This window comes from Camelus dromedarius, chromosome 11 (genome assembly GCF_036321535.1).
Source record: "Camelus dromedarius isolate mCamDro1 chromosome 11, mCamDro1.pat, whole genome shotgun sequence".
NCBI lineage: Eukaryota > Metazoa > Chordata > Mammalia > Artiodactyla > Camelidae > Camelus > Camelus dromedarius.
In genome coordinates, this window is record NC_087446.1 from 38083869 (window position 1) to 38098325 (window position 14457).

Genomic DNA, 14457 nt, shown 5'->3' on the forward strand with positions numbered 1-14457 from the left:
GGCCAGCCTACGGGGAGCAGATGTCCAGGAGTCTGGCAGGGCGCTGGGCACAGAGCAGTGCTGTTCCCAGAGGTGAGGACACGGAAGAGGTGGGTGACGAGTCACCTTTATACATGAGGAGTTTGAGCTTCCTGTTTCCAGGGGGATAGCCATTGAGAAGGTGAGCATGTGCTTTCTACTTTCTCCCTACAAAACAGCCACCATCGTGTCCCTGTAAGGTCTGGGGAAGGAGCTTTCCATGTAGAAGGGACAGGAAGTTCAATGAAATGAGTGTGGAGAAGGAAGGAAGGTGGGTAGACTGGGAGAAGGACATGAAGGGGAGGGAGGGACAGAAGCAAAGGACGGAGGGTGAAGGGAGGGCAGGCAGGAGGGAGGCCATGTCGCAGAGGAGGATGCTGGGGAGGGGGCAGGAGACTCCAGCTCCAGCCGTGAATGCCCGTGCTGGAGCTTTGCCCCGAGGCCTCCAACTTAGTCCTGTGTATTTCCAGATGTTTCTGGTTAGACGCTCCCATAAAACTCAGAGAAAGTGTCCCGCCCCTCTGGATTCTGGCCTGTTTGAAGAGCACCCAGGCTGACTGCGCCATAGTGGAGCCCAGAGAAACAGGGTGGGCAGGAGGCCAGGGGTGGACCTGAGCGCTGCGCTGTGCACTGAGCCGGGGTGTCCGAGCTGCAAAAGGCTGGTTCAGATCTGCACGCCACCCGTGTGCCCATGGAAGGTGGGCCCCTTTCAGTTCCCTGAACAGAGCTGTAGATGTGCCGGACGTCATGCATAAACTACCGTGAAAATCCGATTTATGAAAGCCACAGGGAAAGACATCCATCCCTGTGCTGTGTGAGGCGTCCTCATTGCAGGTCTGGGCAGATGCAAAATACGGCTTCAGGGGACAAGGCAGAAACCACGCCCTGTGGCTTACAGAAATGGAACTGGTAGTTTCTTTGAGAAGAAAACTTGATTTCTCTTTTTAACACCATGTATAGATAATCTTTCTGGGACATGCTGCCTACGCCATGAGTTATGAGAATTGTTGAAATTCCTTAACAGCTTCAGCAAGGGAGTTTTATCAGCTCTTCCACCCTAAGAGTTTGGTTCAGTAATCATTGCCTCAGTGTCTTACATGCACCCAGATGGCGCACCTGCCCCTCTTAGATAGATCTGGGCTGTGGATCAGCCTATGTGCTCCAGGCTCTTCCTGATGGGAATGACTGAGGTCATAAAGGTGGATCAGCTGAAGGTCAGTATGGGGGTCAGTGTCTCGGAGCTGAAGACCCACGTTCCAGAACTGGGCCACCAGGGTCGAATCCATGTCTCATGACTTATAAGGTATGGGCCTTGAGATGTTTAAGCTCTCTGAGCCTCAGTTTACTCATCTGTAAAGTGGGGATCATACTTCGAGGTTGTCATGAGGGTTCACTGAGATGGTGGCTGCCAAGTGCTTAGCAGGATGCCTGGTGCATGGCGGGTGCCCAGTGTCCTGACTGGACAGGCACTGCCAGCACCCTCCATGTGGCACCCAGGCACAGTTCCCCGACAGCACACTGCGCTCCAGGCATAAACATCCCGATCACGGTGGAAAGTGCTTTGCTGGGTGAGAGCAAAGACGGACTGACGACTTTGGAAAATTTCTTAACTTTCTGGGCCTTGGTTTCTTTATCTGTAAAATGGACGTGTTAGTTTACACCTCATGGAGTTATCAGAATCAGACATAAAATTAGGTAAAGCCTCAGCACAGTAGGGCTGGGTCTGCCATCGCCATCTTTGTGACTCCCTCTTTGACGAACAGGCCTCCTGCTGTCAGTTTGGCTCTGATTACATGGTGCCTTCACATAAGGATGCAGAGTTCCCCATGGTAGTAAAGAGGCAGGAGCCCCCACATACTCGTTTATTTCTCAGTCCTGTTGGTCCCAGGCAAGAGTCCACCACGATGCAGAGCCCCTTATCCCAGCCCACGGTCTTCCCGCTCCGTCCCTGTCTCTCCACCATCTCTGATCCCCCCATTCAGCCCAGCACCTCACCTGCCACATGACAAGTCCTCACTAAATGTCAACCTCAGTAAATGTAGCATCTGGTTCTCTTCCTTCTTCCACTTGAGACTGCAGGTGAATTTGTAGTTTCCTGCTGTCTGACTGCCTTGGGGTTGGAGGCTTGTTGACGAATGGTCCATTGATCTAGACTCTTCCAGATCATTGCTTCACTCCAGACCTCATGCTGACCCTTTGTCCAGCATCTTCCTCAGAGCAGCCTAGGAGACACCAGAGTGGAGGTATTCCTGCCTCTCGAGTCACTGGAATTCTTGTTTTTTCCAACAGAAAAGAGAAATCAGGGAGGGGACTCCCTCGTCAGGTGGTTTTGCACCCGGCCCGACCTGCAGAATTCGCAGAGCCGTGGGGGGAGGGGAGTGCCAAGGCTCCCTCCCCTGGGAATGCGGGGTGGCCTGTCCCTGGGCGTCATCAGGTGCCTTTGTTCCCTAAGGGGCCTCCCCTCGAGGCTTCAGTCAGCACAGGAAGTAGATCCATTCATGAAAATCAGTCCCCCCAGACCCTGACCCCACTTGCTTTTCTGAACCTCTGCTCATTGCTTTGGCTCAGGGAAAGCCACTTAGTGTACAAAGACAGACTCCCGGCGGCCCTCCTTGCCCCACCCGCGTAATGATGTCTGTGAAACTTCCTTTCTGGAAGGCCTGGGGCGGGGGGCGCACTGCCACCTCCCAGGGCCCGCAGGCTCCTTTAGCTTCCACGGACCAGCCTGTCCTTGCCACTGGGGGCACAGACAGTCCTGCTCGCTGTTCCTGCTGAGTCTTGCTTCCTCTCCCCAACTCCCTCCCTGGCTCACATGGCCTTTCAGTCCGGCTCACAGCTTCTTATCTCTCCAGCTTCTCAGGAACACTCCTCTCTTGGGGAAGCCACTTCCCACCACAGAGAGGGCGCTGCCTGTGTCTTCTGGTCCTACTTCATCCTCACGCCTACTCGTGAGATATGCGGTCTCAGGTGTTAAGTGCTTTTGTGCCAGGGTGTACGGAGCTCTTCTCATCTGATCTTTCCCACCACCTCTGAGGCAAGGGGCTCTTGTTTTGCCCCTTTTACAGATGAGGAAATAGAGGCTTGGGGAGGTTGAAGAAGCCCCTCGCCTCTAGGCTAGGAGGTACTAGGTCCGGGAGCCTGCACACTGCCACACTGCATTATAATTTTTCCCTTGCTTCATCTGTGCCCACCGTTAGGATGTAAGATTCCTCCCCGAAGACAAACATTACCTGGCTTGGCACCTGCCACCCACCAGCACCTGAGCTGGGGCCTGGTTTCTTAGCTGGGCCAACTGAGGCACTGGGGCAGAATATGGAGCGGCTGCCCAGTTGGAGTTGTCTGTCCCCCCTGGGCCTAGAGACCAGGGCCAGGAGGTCAGGGACCTACTGGGCAGTGGGAGAGCGGACAGCTGACCAGTCCACAGCCCACCCAGGCATCAAACAGGACCTGCAGGTTGTAGTCTGGGTCAGCCCGGAGGCTAGGGCACCACTGTGTTGCGTGCCAGTCAGGCGTCAGGGCCCCTTCCACCGAGCTCAGGAGCCTGGGCCAGCAGTTCTCTCTTCTGCGCCGCCTTGGACTTGCCACTATTTGTCCTCCCCCCAAGGGAGACGGGGAAGTGAAAGGACAAATGACATCAGGCTCCCTCCTTGTCAGCACTTGAGGGCAGGGGTCTAGCTAGGGAAGGTAACGTGGGGTGTTTTCTCTTCTCTTTGTTACCACATTGGCCTGAATAGAAGACGAGCAGTGCCTCTGTGACAGTCACCTGTGCATCCCCAGTGCGTGGGGCAGACAGTGAGCTGTTACCACCATCACAGTAGGAGGTCAGTGCTGGCATGAGCCCCGTTTTACAGATGGGAATGCTGAGGCAAGTAACTTGCTCAAGTTCCACAGCCAGTAAGTGATGGAGCTGGATTTTAACCCCAAGCTGTCTAGCTGCAGAGTCTGTGTTCTGAGCCATTCTGCCCCTTGATGGAAACAGTTACAAAGTAACTCTTTTATTTTTCCCCATGGGAAAGAACTTTTAACTTTGAATACTAATTGCATGTGCATTAAGAGCAGCTGTGAGCCAGGTGCTGTACCTAGTTCTTTGCAGACTTTATCCCTTTAACCCTCATGACAGCCTGGGAGACTTCTGCTGCTATCAGCTCCCACTTTACAGATGAGGAAACTGAGACTTGGAGGATGGAAATGATGACCCCGGCTCACGACTGCCTCAGTGCCAGGATTCGTGTCCATATGTGCCTGCCTGACTTAAGAGTCTGACCGCCGACCTCTGTGTCTAGTTAAGCAGAATCCTAGACTTCCTGGGCAAGAAACCAAATACTTTCATTTGTTCAGTATTTATTTAATAGGATCAGGGAGACACAAATTTTCTATAAAAATTTTATCCTGAAATTGAGTCATGTATTTTCTCACAGTCATTATTCTTTACAAAGAAAGAAAAGAAATTGTCAAGACTTTGCCCAGTTCTCGCTCCACTTTTCTTTAATGGGTTCCTCAATCTACCAGCCCAGGGGGACATATGCCATAGTCCCTATTCTGGATAATGAAAGAGGTCACTCACTCCTCTTTATTTTCAGAAATTCCACTGATCATGACTGTGTGTGTCACCAAAATACTCCTAAGGCTGATGGAAGTAGGGTTGTGTTCTCCACCTTACAGAGATGTTTTAGCACCATGTAGATGGCCCACCCATCGTTCTGTTCCTGAATCCATCCCTATGCCTTTCGGTTTACAGTGCAGCAGCACAAAGGGGCAGAAGTCTTGGGTTCCAGTTCCAGCTCCGCCACTTCCTGGGAGTGGGCTGATGGGTTAGCATCTCTGAGCCTCAGTTTTGTCATTGAAAATCAGGATGTGGTAACAGATGATCTCAAGGGTATTTTCCAACCCTGAAGCTCTGTTCCAAGGACTCTAGGGATGTGAAATCACTCAGAAGCTTATCTGTTAGTTCTGATCAGTCTATGTGCACGTCCCCAGAAGTGACCTGAGAAGCAGCCTGGGTTCTTAAGTTTCTCAGTAAAACAGCTAATGAATTTATACACACACACACAATTTTTTTATTGAGGTATAGTCAGTTTACAATGTTGTGTCAATTTCTAGTGTACAGCATGTTTGAGTCATACATGAACATATATATATTCGGTTTCATATTCTTTTTCAGTGTAAGTTACTACAAGATATTGAATATAGTTCCCAGTGCTATACAGTATGACCTTGTTGTTTATTATATGTTTACTTTAGACTAGTAGTCATGTAGGCACAAATACATCCTAAGAAGAATGAAGGAAAAAAAGGAGAGAGAAAAAACTATTTTCTTGCTCCCCTCTCCCTTTTAGGATTTTGATGTCCTTTCTTTTTCACATCTTCATGTTTATTCTCTTTCAACTCATTGTAGTCATCACATTTCCAATTATGCTTTTCTCATTTCTATAGCTTCCAGCTTCGTTTCTATTTAGAGTGGACCTTTCAATATTTCTTTTAGTATAGATTTAGAATTACTGAATTCTTTTCAGTTTTTGCTTGTCTGTGAAATTCTTTCTCTCCCCTTCTACTTGAAAGGATAGTCTTGCTGGATACTGTATCCTAGGTTGCAGCTTTTTCTCATTCAGAATTTTGAATATATCTTGCCACTCCCTTCTGGCCAGCAGTGTTTGTGTGGAGAAATCAGCTGAAAGCCTTATGGGGGTTCCCTTGTAACTGACTCTTTTTCTCTTGCTGCCTTTGGAATTATTTATCTTTAGCTTTGGCCATTTATGTCTTGGTGTAGGTCTGTTTGGGAAGTTCTTGTTTGGCACCATCTTTGCTTCCTGTACTTGGATATGTGATTCCTTCTTTAGGTTTGTGAAGTTTTCAGTCATGATTTCTTCAAATTCCTTTTCAATCCCCTTTGCTCTTTCTTCTCCTTCTGGGACCCCTCTTCTGCATAGGCTGGCACACTTTATATTATCCCACAGGTCCCTTATATTGCTGTCATTGGTTTTTACTTGCTTTTCTGATTGACTTCTGCTGTCCTGTCTTCTCAGTCACTTATTCGTTCCTCTGCATTATCTAGTCTGCTTTTGTCTGCCTTTAGCTTGGCTCTTGTCTCAGCCATTGAGGTTTCTGTTTTTAATTGGCTCCTCTTTATAGTTTCTATTTCTGTTTCATAGTATTCTCTGTCTCTATTCATAGTCTCTCTTATTTCCTTCAGTGCTTTTATCACCCCCTTTTTGAAGTCATGATCTAGTAGACTGTTGAGATCTATCTCATTGTTCATTCTTTGAGGGGACTTCTTCTGTTCTTTTAATTGGGAGTGGTCCCTCTGCTTCATTTTACTTACATTTCTCTGACTCTATGGATTTAGGAGTATCAGTTATCTACTGTGGTCTTGGAGGGCTGTTTTATTTTTTTATTTGTTTAAATAAGTGGGAGCATTCCTGTGTAGACTGCGTCTAATAGTTTTGTTGCAAGGGCTGTTCTTAGTATGGATGGTTGCCACCTCTTCCGTGTGTGTTGGCTGTTATCCCTTTGATTGGGGGTGTGATTGGTGGTGTGGTAATCACCTGCCCTGATTGTTGTTGTCGAGTGCAGCCTCCTTTTTTGTTCTGTGGTTGTCACAGCCTTGATAGGGGCTGGGTCTGCTCCCCTGTTGCTGGACTAGAGGCTTCTAGACCCATTTCTGTGCTGTGGTGTGTGGTAGGCAGGGTTGGAGCACTTCAGCTGGAAAGAAGAGTCACTGAGTACCTCCGCAGGAGATGTCCCATTGGGAGGTGCTCTCTATTGTCTGTCACTTTATGCGGGTTTGCTTACGAAGTACTCTTTGTTGACAATGCTGTTGTCCCCGCCTTAGCTGCGGGAATGTCAGCCATCTGCTCTAGTGTCCCCCTGGTTCTGGGCCCCAGGACCACCAGTGCAGATCCACCAATGTCAGGTGCCAGGACCTGCCGTAGCAAGCATGCAGTCGCACACCTGATTCCGTGGTGCACCACAGGGTCAACGCAGTCCCCAGCCACGCATCCACATCCGGTAAGGTAGGGTATGCCAGCCTGTTGTAAACCCGTACTTGCCTTGATTGTGCTCCAGAACTCTGCTTACTGCCTGTTCATCCCCAAGACACGGGTCCATGAAGGATCCACAGACGGCACATTCGCCCTCCACCTGGGGCTGTAAACAAATCTCAGTCCCACCCGTAAAGTTGCAGGGCCACTGGGTATGGATTCAGCTTTCAGCCCCGCCTCCACACAGCAGTGATGGCTATGACTGAGCCCCACCTCTCTTCTTGGAGAACACCCCAACAATGGAGCCAGCGTCTATGGCACAGCTGCATTGCACCCCTCCCCTCCACGCACACCAGCAGCGGTGTGTTTTTAATGGGGTCCCAGGCTGTTCTGTTCCGCACACACCCCAAGCCAGAGCTCACACTGTCCTCCAGTCCCCTGAGGCTGCCTCTATGCAGTGGACCCCAGCCCTCTGCCTGGGCTCCCCACCGATCTCTAGCAGCCAGTCCCGGCTTGTCCCTGCCGGCTTATGTCTAGGACTGGGGATTGCAGGGACCCTGTGATTCAGTTTCTCTTAGGGGCAGCCGCTTGGCAGACAGAACGTTCTCCTCCAAGCCTCAGAAGCTCCACTTCTGTCCCCGCTGACCTCCTAGCTGGAGAGGGGAAGTCCCAGCGTGAGGGTGCCTTTCTTCCCTGTGCTGCTCCCTCCCTGCAGAACCAGTGCTACACTGATTTTTTTCTTTTTTCCCTTTTTCTCTTACCGGATTTTGTGAGAATCCTCCTGTACTTTGAAACGAGACACTCTGCCAGAGTTCAATAGGTGTTCTGTGCGATTCAGTGGGTTTGTAGATGTGATTCTTGGTGTATTTGTGGGAGAGGGCGAGCTGTGAGTCTCTCTGCTCTGCCGTCCTGGCACCTCCCCCAGCTGATGAATTTAGATGTGCGCGTACCTGTAGTGCTCAAAGATGGTCTTCCTGTTGCACGATTATGATGATCTCAAATGGGCCATCCTTGGACAAGGGAGAAGGCAGCAAAGCAACTGAGACAGACAAAAAGTCTTAGTACCAGAGAGGCATTAACATGTTGGCACAAAGCTAGTCACACTCTTTTCTAAGTCCTGCAAGTATTGGGCACTGCATGCCTGTCACTGAGACAGATCAATATTTGGGCTGTGTCCTAACAGCCCTGGAGGAGGGAAATGAGTTGAACTCACATCTTTCATGGTGATGTAAATATGATCAGGCTGGAGCAGCCTGAGACAAAGGCGTCTGGGTAAAAGTGTTGGAAATGGCTCCTTGGGGGCCCAGGTGTGTGGCTGAGGGAGTGGTGGGGTGGGAGGAGGGCTCTGAGGCCCCATCTCAGAGCGGGCTTCAACTCTCCTCCTAGTGAAAGACACAACATTCAGGAATGAAAACCCAAGGGAATATACCCTTTGAACAATACGGAAATGGGGTATTACTGAAACATGCTACTTGAGTAAGAAATAGACTAACCTTCTGGGGTATCTCCCATCCAGCGTTCACTTTCTCTGAAATTCCACGCATGCTGTGCTGTCTGTCAATACATATTAATAGCTAATCTCTTTACAGCTAGAAAATTGCTCTTTAGACCTCCAATTTACTTAACAGCTGCCAATCCAAGTTGCCTCCACTTGCTTCTATCCATCTCCGATGTCAGTGAGATATTGAATCGCCTGGAGCCAGGCACTTTGCACAGATGACAAATGTGTTGGATGTTAAATGCAGAACCTGCTCATGTAAAAGAGATGTTTGATCAGCAGTTTTCAAAACGGGACACAGGACCACCAGCCTTGGAATTGGCCTGGTAGGATCTCTGGGGCAGCTGTCAAGAGCACGTACTGGGGACAACCAGACCCGCTGAGTCAGAATTTCTCAGGGTGGTGTCTAGGAGTCCACATTTCACTAAACGCCCATGTGATTCTTAAACACGCTGAAGACTGAGAGGTGCTGCTAGACAGAAGAAGGCAGGGTAGCGTGCTTGCTGTACTGCTGGCCACTACTGAAGCCACAGGCTGCGATGCTTATAATGACAGAGAGAAGTCCTGTTTACAGAGTGCCTGCTACGTGCGAGGCACCACACTAAGCACTTTCCTTGTAGGCTCTCCCTGAATCCTTTCAACAACCCTGAAAGGTAGACACAAGAGTCCCAATTATTGTCCCCATTTTCCAGATGGGGGAACTAAGACCTCAAGAGATCAAGTGATTTGGGCAAAATGTTAGTAGTAGGGACATTCTGGTGAGTCTAGGAGGAGAATCAGAAAGAGAATCAATGAAGCCAGTTGGTCCAGGGAGGGAGAGACCAAAAGGAGAAGCTGGTGCGTCATGGCCCTACCTTAGAAGATCATCACCCTCTAGGAGGCCAATCGGGGTGGGGTGCTGTCAGCCACCTAGGCTGGGAGAGGGGTGAGCCACTTGAGGAGTGGGCTCTTCCTCCTACCTCCTGGCTGCCAGCAGTGACTTCCGAGGGCCCCAAAGCATCAGTCAGCCAGGTGTACATTCCACCCACCCTCTGACTTCTGCTTTCCCAGGAAATCCAGCCTCCCAAGCAGTGTGGGAGCCACATCCCTTCCCCACCATTGTCCCTGTTCCGGGCTTCCATTCATCGGACACCGGTCCAGCTTGGCAGCAGCCCCATCCCTGCACCCTGCCCAAGCCTCCGGAAGTCCAAACAGCTGATCTGAGATGGAAATGAACCCTCTCCAGCCGCACCTGGCCAGGCTGAAAGGGAGCCCTGGCAGCACGCACCCTGCGACAAACCCTCCCAAAGCAGCCCTTGGCCACAGCACCCTCTCAAATGAGTCCCCTCCTCCTGCTTCCTGGCCTCACCATTCAGGTGGAAAGTGCCAGTCCCCCCCCCCCCACCAACACTCGTCAAACGCTGTTTCAGTCACCCCGAGCCCATTTCCACCCGGTGCCAAGCTCCCCAGATGCTTGTCTCTTGGCCTCCGGCCTCTGGGCTGATACTGAGCTCTTGTATTGCAGCTGCAGGATCTGTGCCAAAAACCCTCCATGGGAAGATGGGCTGGGGCTGTAGGTTTAGGCACCAGGAACCCCAAGCCAGCTCATCAGCTATTTTTCAGCCTTTAAAATCCATGCCATCCCAGGATCATTCTTCATCCATTCATTCAGCAAAGCTTTGAGTGTCTCACTTGTCCAGGGCACTGAGGTTACAAGAGTGAACAAAAAAGTGAAAACCACCTGCCCTCTCAGCGTTTATGTTCTGGAAGGGGAGAGACACATAAAATGAGCAGATTGTGAGGAGAGTGTTAGAAGGAGGTATGACAAAGAAAAGTGAAGCAGGAAAGGGGATGTAGATGGGGATGGGGAGAGCCGAGGTTCTCATGGTAACAACTGCATTCTGGAACTTCTGCAGCCTGGCCTGAATTTTTCTTCCCCTCTCTTGCTTACAGTTCTGTTAACTGAGCCGGGCAGCTGGGCAGGAGGCAATAGTGGTGGGAGCTGCTCGGAACAGCCAGTTGCAAGAGGGCACCTCCTGACTAGCATCACACACCTGGTGGCCCTCAGGCAAACCCAGCCTAAACAAGTTTTTTAAAAATTTTAAAAACACCATTTAAAAAATTTTTAAATTATAGCTAACGTTCAAGAACGCAGATTACACAGAAGATCGGGTCTTCTGGCTTACCTTGAGAATCTGAAATGTCCTGAAAGACCAGTTCCCCATTTCCTCATGCCAACATGAGTGAGATTTAAGTGGCATCTCTTACCTTCTGTGGTCCAGGGGCTCCCTGCTGTCTCCGGAGGGCAACTGGGTTTGTCACCTAAACCCAGGTCACCAAATTTAAACCCTGGATACAAAAGAAGGATCTTAACCAATAGTCTGAAGCAACCCTCTGCTTGCTTGTTTCTGCTTACAAAGCTCCCAAGGTCAGAACGCAGCTCAGAGCCTTAGCCTCACCTGTGGCCTTGTCAGCTGAGCCTGGCTCGGGGGCTGCGTCCAGAGGTCAGCACCCTCCATCGCCCAGGGTCTCCTGTACCCCTGCCTCACCTTCCAGAGCTCAAAATTCTTCCCATTCCTTGTACCTTTTCCTTTGCTTTGGAAAGATAAGTAAAGCTCCTGCAGAGATTCAGTCCTTGTAATCAAACAGGTGATTCCCTAGTGACAAGCTGAAACCCTAAGAAACCAACTTCCCTGGCAATGTTACATCACTTCTTTCCTAAACTCTTTAAGGTTTGTAACAGGTGCAGACTAGATCGTTTCTTGAAAGGCTCAATATTTTTCTCCTTTATTTCCTAAACATAAATGTTTTTAAGCATTATAGACTTCCTAGTGGTTCCCTAAGGATGCAGCCAAAGATGTCAGAACTGTGGCCTTCTAGACCTTTGATCTCTGGCCCTACAGAATGGAAAAACCCTTTGTCTCAAATCTGAAGACAGGAAGGTGGAACTTGCCCAAGATCCCACACCAGTCACTCCTCAAGTCCACTGTGTGCTTTAGTTTACAGCTGCTGGCATCGGAGCCTCTAAGGCAGTAGGCCCCACCTGGGCAGCTTTCGAATACCCAGGGAGCTGGTCACACACCCAGAGCAATCACATCAGAGCTCTGGGGTGGGCCCCTGGCCCCAGTGGTATCTAAAGCTCCCCTGTGAGCTCCCGGGGTTGAGACCCATGGCTCCAGCGCCTGCCCTGGCAATGGTAACTCCCAGGTGGGCCTGCAGACCCTGAGGGGGCTGCACAGTGCAGGGTCTCCAGGCACAACCTGCCTGGATTTGAACCCCAGCCCCAGCTCCCAGCTCCCTAAGCTCAAGCAACTTACTTAATTCTCCCTGTGCCTCAGTTTCATCATCCGTAAGCTGGGGTTACTGATGTACCTATCTGTCAACTGTGAGGCTTTAACAGTGGCTGGTACATAGTAAGTGCTCAGTAAATGGTAGCTACTATAAATATGGGCCTCTTTTTCCCTCTGGATGTGGTTTCTTCAGTGATTCCTCGTGACTAGCCTTTCTCATGAGAGTTTAGGAGTTTCTATACCAGAAGGAAATATAATGGAATCATAGCAAATCAGACCATTGGGTTTTCCTCTCCCTCTTCTGGTTCTAAAATCAACAGGGTGATGGCAGTGCCACTGAGATGCTTGAAGGGGTTCTGTATTAGGATTATTCAAGTGGACAGTTGTTAATGGCAGCTTCTGCCTTCAAATTTACCTTTTTCTCCAGGTTTCCATTTCTCTGCATCTCCCCAACCCAGGGCTGTAAAATGGACCGGTTGCTCCTCCCTCCCTTTGGGTTCTTGTGTCTGAAAGAAATTGTAAACACCACAGAAGATGTTTTAACTTAAGGGAAACCAGCTTGCCTTCCTTTCAGGATGAAATGTAATAGTTTTAAAGACTTTTTCAAATGTCCCCTAAATTTGGTCCTTAAACTAATTATAGTTGCCTTTTTAAATGTCTGAATTAAAAAGAGACATCTACAATGAGCACGCAGGACCCGGCCCAGAGCCTGTAGCCATATTCACAGTTTCCTAGAGTCAGCGCTCCTCTGCCCTAATTTATGTTCTGGGGAGATCAGAGGGAGGTGCAGGCGGTCGGGGCTGGAGCTGGAGCTAGAGGTAGAGGTAGAGGGAGGAGCTGCTTGGCGGCCGACGCCCAATTCAGCTCTGTGTTCTGTAATTAAGAGTTGCTCTGACCTGGTGAAAGATGTCCGATTACAGGCCTTTCCTCGGAGTGTGAAGATGTGGTTCTCAAAGTGTGGTCCCTGGACCAGCAGCATCTGCATCCCCTGATGTTCTGGGCTAAGCTGTGCCCCACCCCCCCATACCTCAGAATGTAATCCTGTTTAGGGACAGGGCCTTTAAACAGGTGACAACTAAACCATAGGTCATTAGAGTGGGCCCTAATCCAGTGGACTGGTGTCCTTGTAAGAAGAGGAAGAGACGCGGCAGGTAAAGATGCACAGACGGACGACCCTGTGAGAAGGCAGACGTATGCAAGCCCAGGCGAGGCCTCAGGAGACCCGTTCCTGCACCTCCAGAATGCTGAGAAAGGCCGTCTCTGCCGCGCAAGCCGCTCGGTCTGTGCTATTTGGCTGTGGCGGCCCTAGCAGACTGATAAGCCGAGAACTGGCTAGAAATGCACATTCTCAGGCCCAATCCTCCTGATTTGGAAACTTGGGGTGGGAGCCAGCAAACTGCATTTTAACAGGCCCTCCAGGGGGCGGCCATGCATGCTAAAGGCTGAGAAACAGTACTGTTAATACCTGGTGGGAACCAGTCCAGAAAAAGATGACACGTGGTTGGAAGTAAGAGCTGGTCTGCTAAATATAAATCTTCCTTTAGGAGGCTCTGGAGAAGTCCTGGTGGGATCCTTAAGTGGGACGGTGGGTGTGAAAGTGTCCTTTGAATGCTGAAGTGTTCTGTGGACATTGGGTGGTGGTGACGCCTAACACTAGTATTCGGTGAAGAAAGCAACCCTCTGAAAACTCTAACAGGAGCAAATTGAATCCAGAAATCTCCCTCCTCGACTGAAATTTCTGTCTCTTAAGATCTTGTACATTTTCTGCCCCAAGCAATTGGAATGTTTCTCCTTCCCAAGAACAAAAGCAAGGAGATTTAATCACATTTACCCTTTTGTCCCTGCTCCTAGGAAGCCCACCTCTAGAAAAGATCCTTAATCACAGCCCTCTTAGATTTGTTTTTTCCTATTTCAGTTGTATACTACACATATCCTCTGTTATGGTCTCTTCAAATACCTTTGAGAAAAGAAAAAAGGGAGAGAAAGGGAATAAAAAAGGGAAAAGATTGATTTCACAGCTCAGATAATTATCAGAACAACAAACCTTGTTTGTAAAATTGATAAACAACTGGAGAAGGCAGATGTTTCTTCCAGTGACAAGGGAGCAAACTGTTCATCAGTGAGTGCTCGTCACCCCCCTGTCTTCCTGATTCCCCAACTGGTACTCAGGGAACCTCTTAGTTGCTAGAGAGTTGGGACTATTACAGAAGCTCCTGTGAACCCTGCTTGGGGACAACTGTGGAGGTGACATGATCAGCTTTGCATTTTCCTTAAGGTTAGAAATCACTATTTACCTGATCACAGTTTCTAACTGGCTCTTGACCCTAGTAACAAAAATGGAAATATCTGGAACAGCCCAGGCTGCTATGCAAAATCTCTACCGGAAAAGCGAACCCTCCTACTCTGTTGGTGGAAATGTAATATGGTGTAGCCACTGTGGGGAACAGTATGGAGGTTCTTTAAAAAACTAAAAACAGAGTTACCATATGACTCAGCAATGCCATTCCTGGGCATATATCCAGAAAAGAAAGATGAAAACTCTAATTCAAAAAGGTACATGCACCCTAATGTTCATAGCAGCACTATTTACAGTAGCCAAGACATGGAAGCAACTCGTGTCCACTGACAGATGACTGGATAAAGAAGTTGTGGTGTATCTATATACAATGGCATACTACTCAGCCATGAGAAAGAA

General features: G+C 49.4%; 1 protein-coding gene and 1 long non-coding RNA gene across 7 annotated transcripts in view; one reads left to right on the top strand and one right to left on the bottom strand.

Moving 5' to 3' along the window:
• Nucleotides 1–14457, top strand: part of CHST11 (carbohydrate sulfotransferase 11) — a 245845-nt gene that overhangs the window by 224068 nt on the left and 7320 nt on the right. The gene's annotated exons all lie outside the window — the stretch shown is intronic.
• Nucleotides 10735–14457, bottom strand: part of LOC116156402 (uncharacterized) — a 53601-nt gene continuing 49878 nt past the window's right edge. Inside the window, exons 2-3 of the long non-coding RNA XR_004140191.2 lie at nt 12178–12268; nt 10735–10821 (exon numbers count right to left, since the gene is read on the bottom strand). This is a non-coding gene — a long non-coding RNA (uncharacterized LOC116156402). The remainder of the gene's footprint in view (nt 10822–12177; nt 12269–14457) is intronic.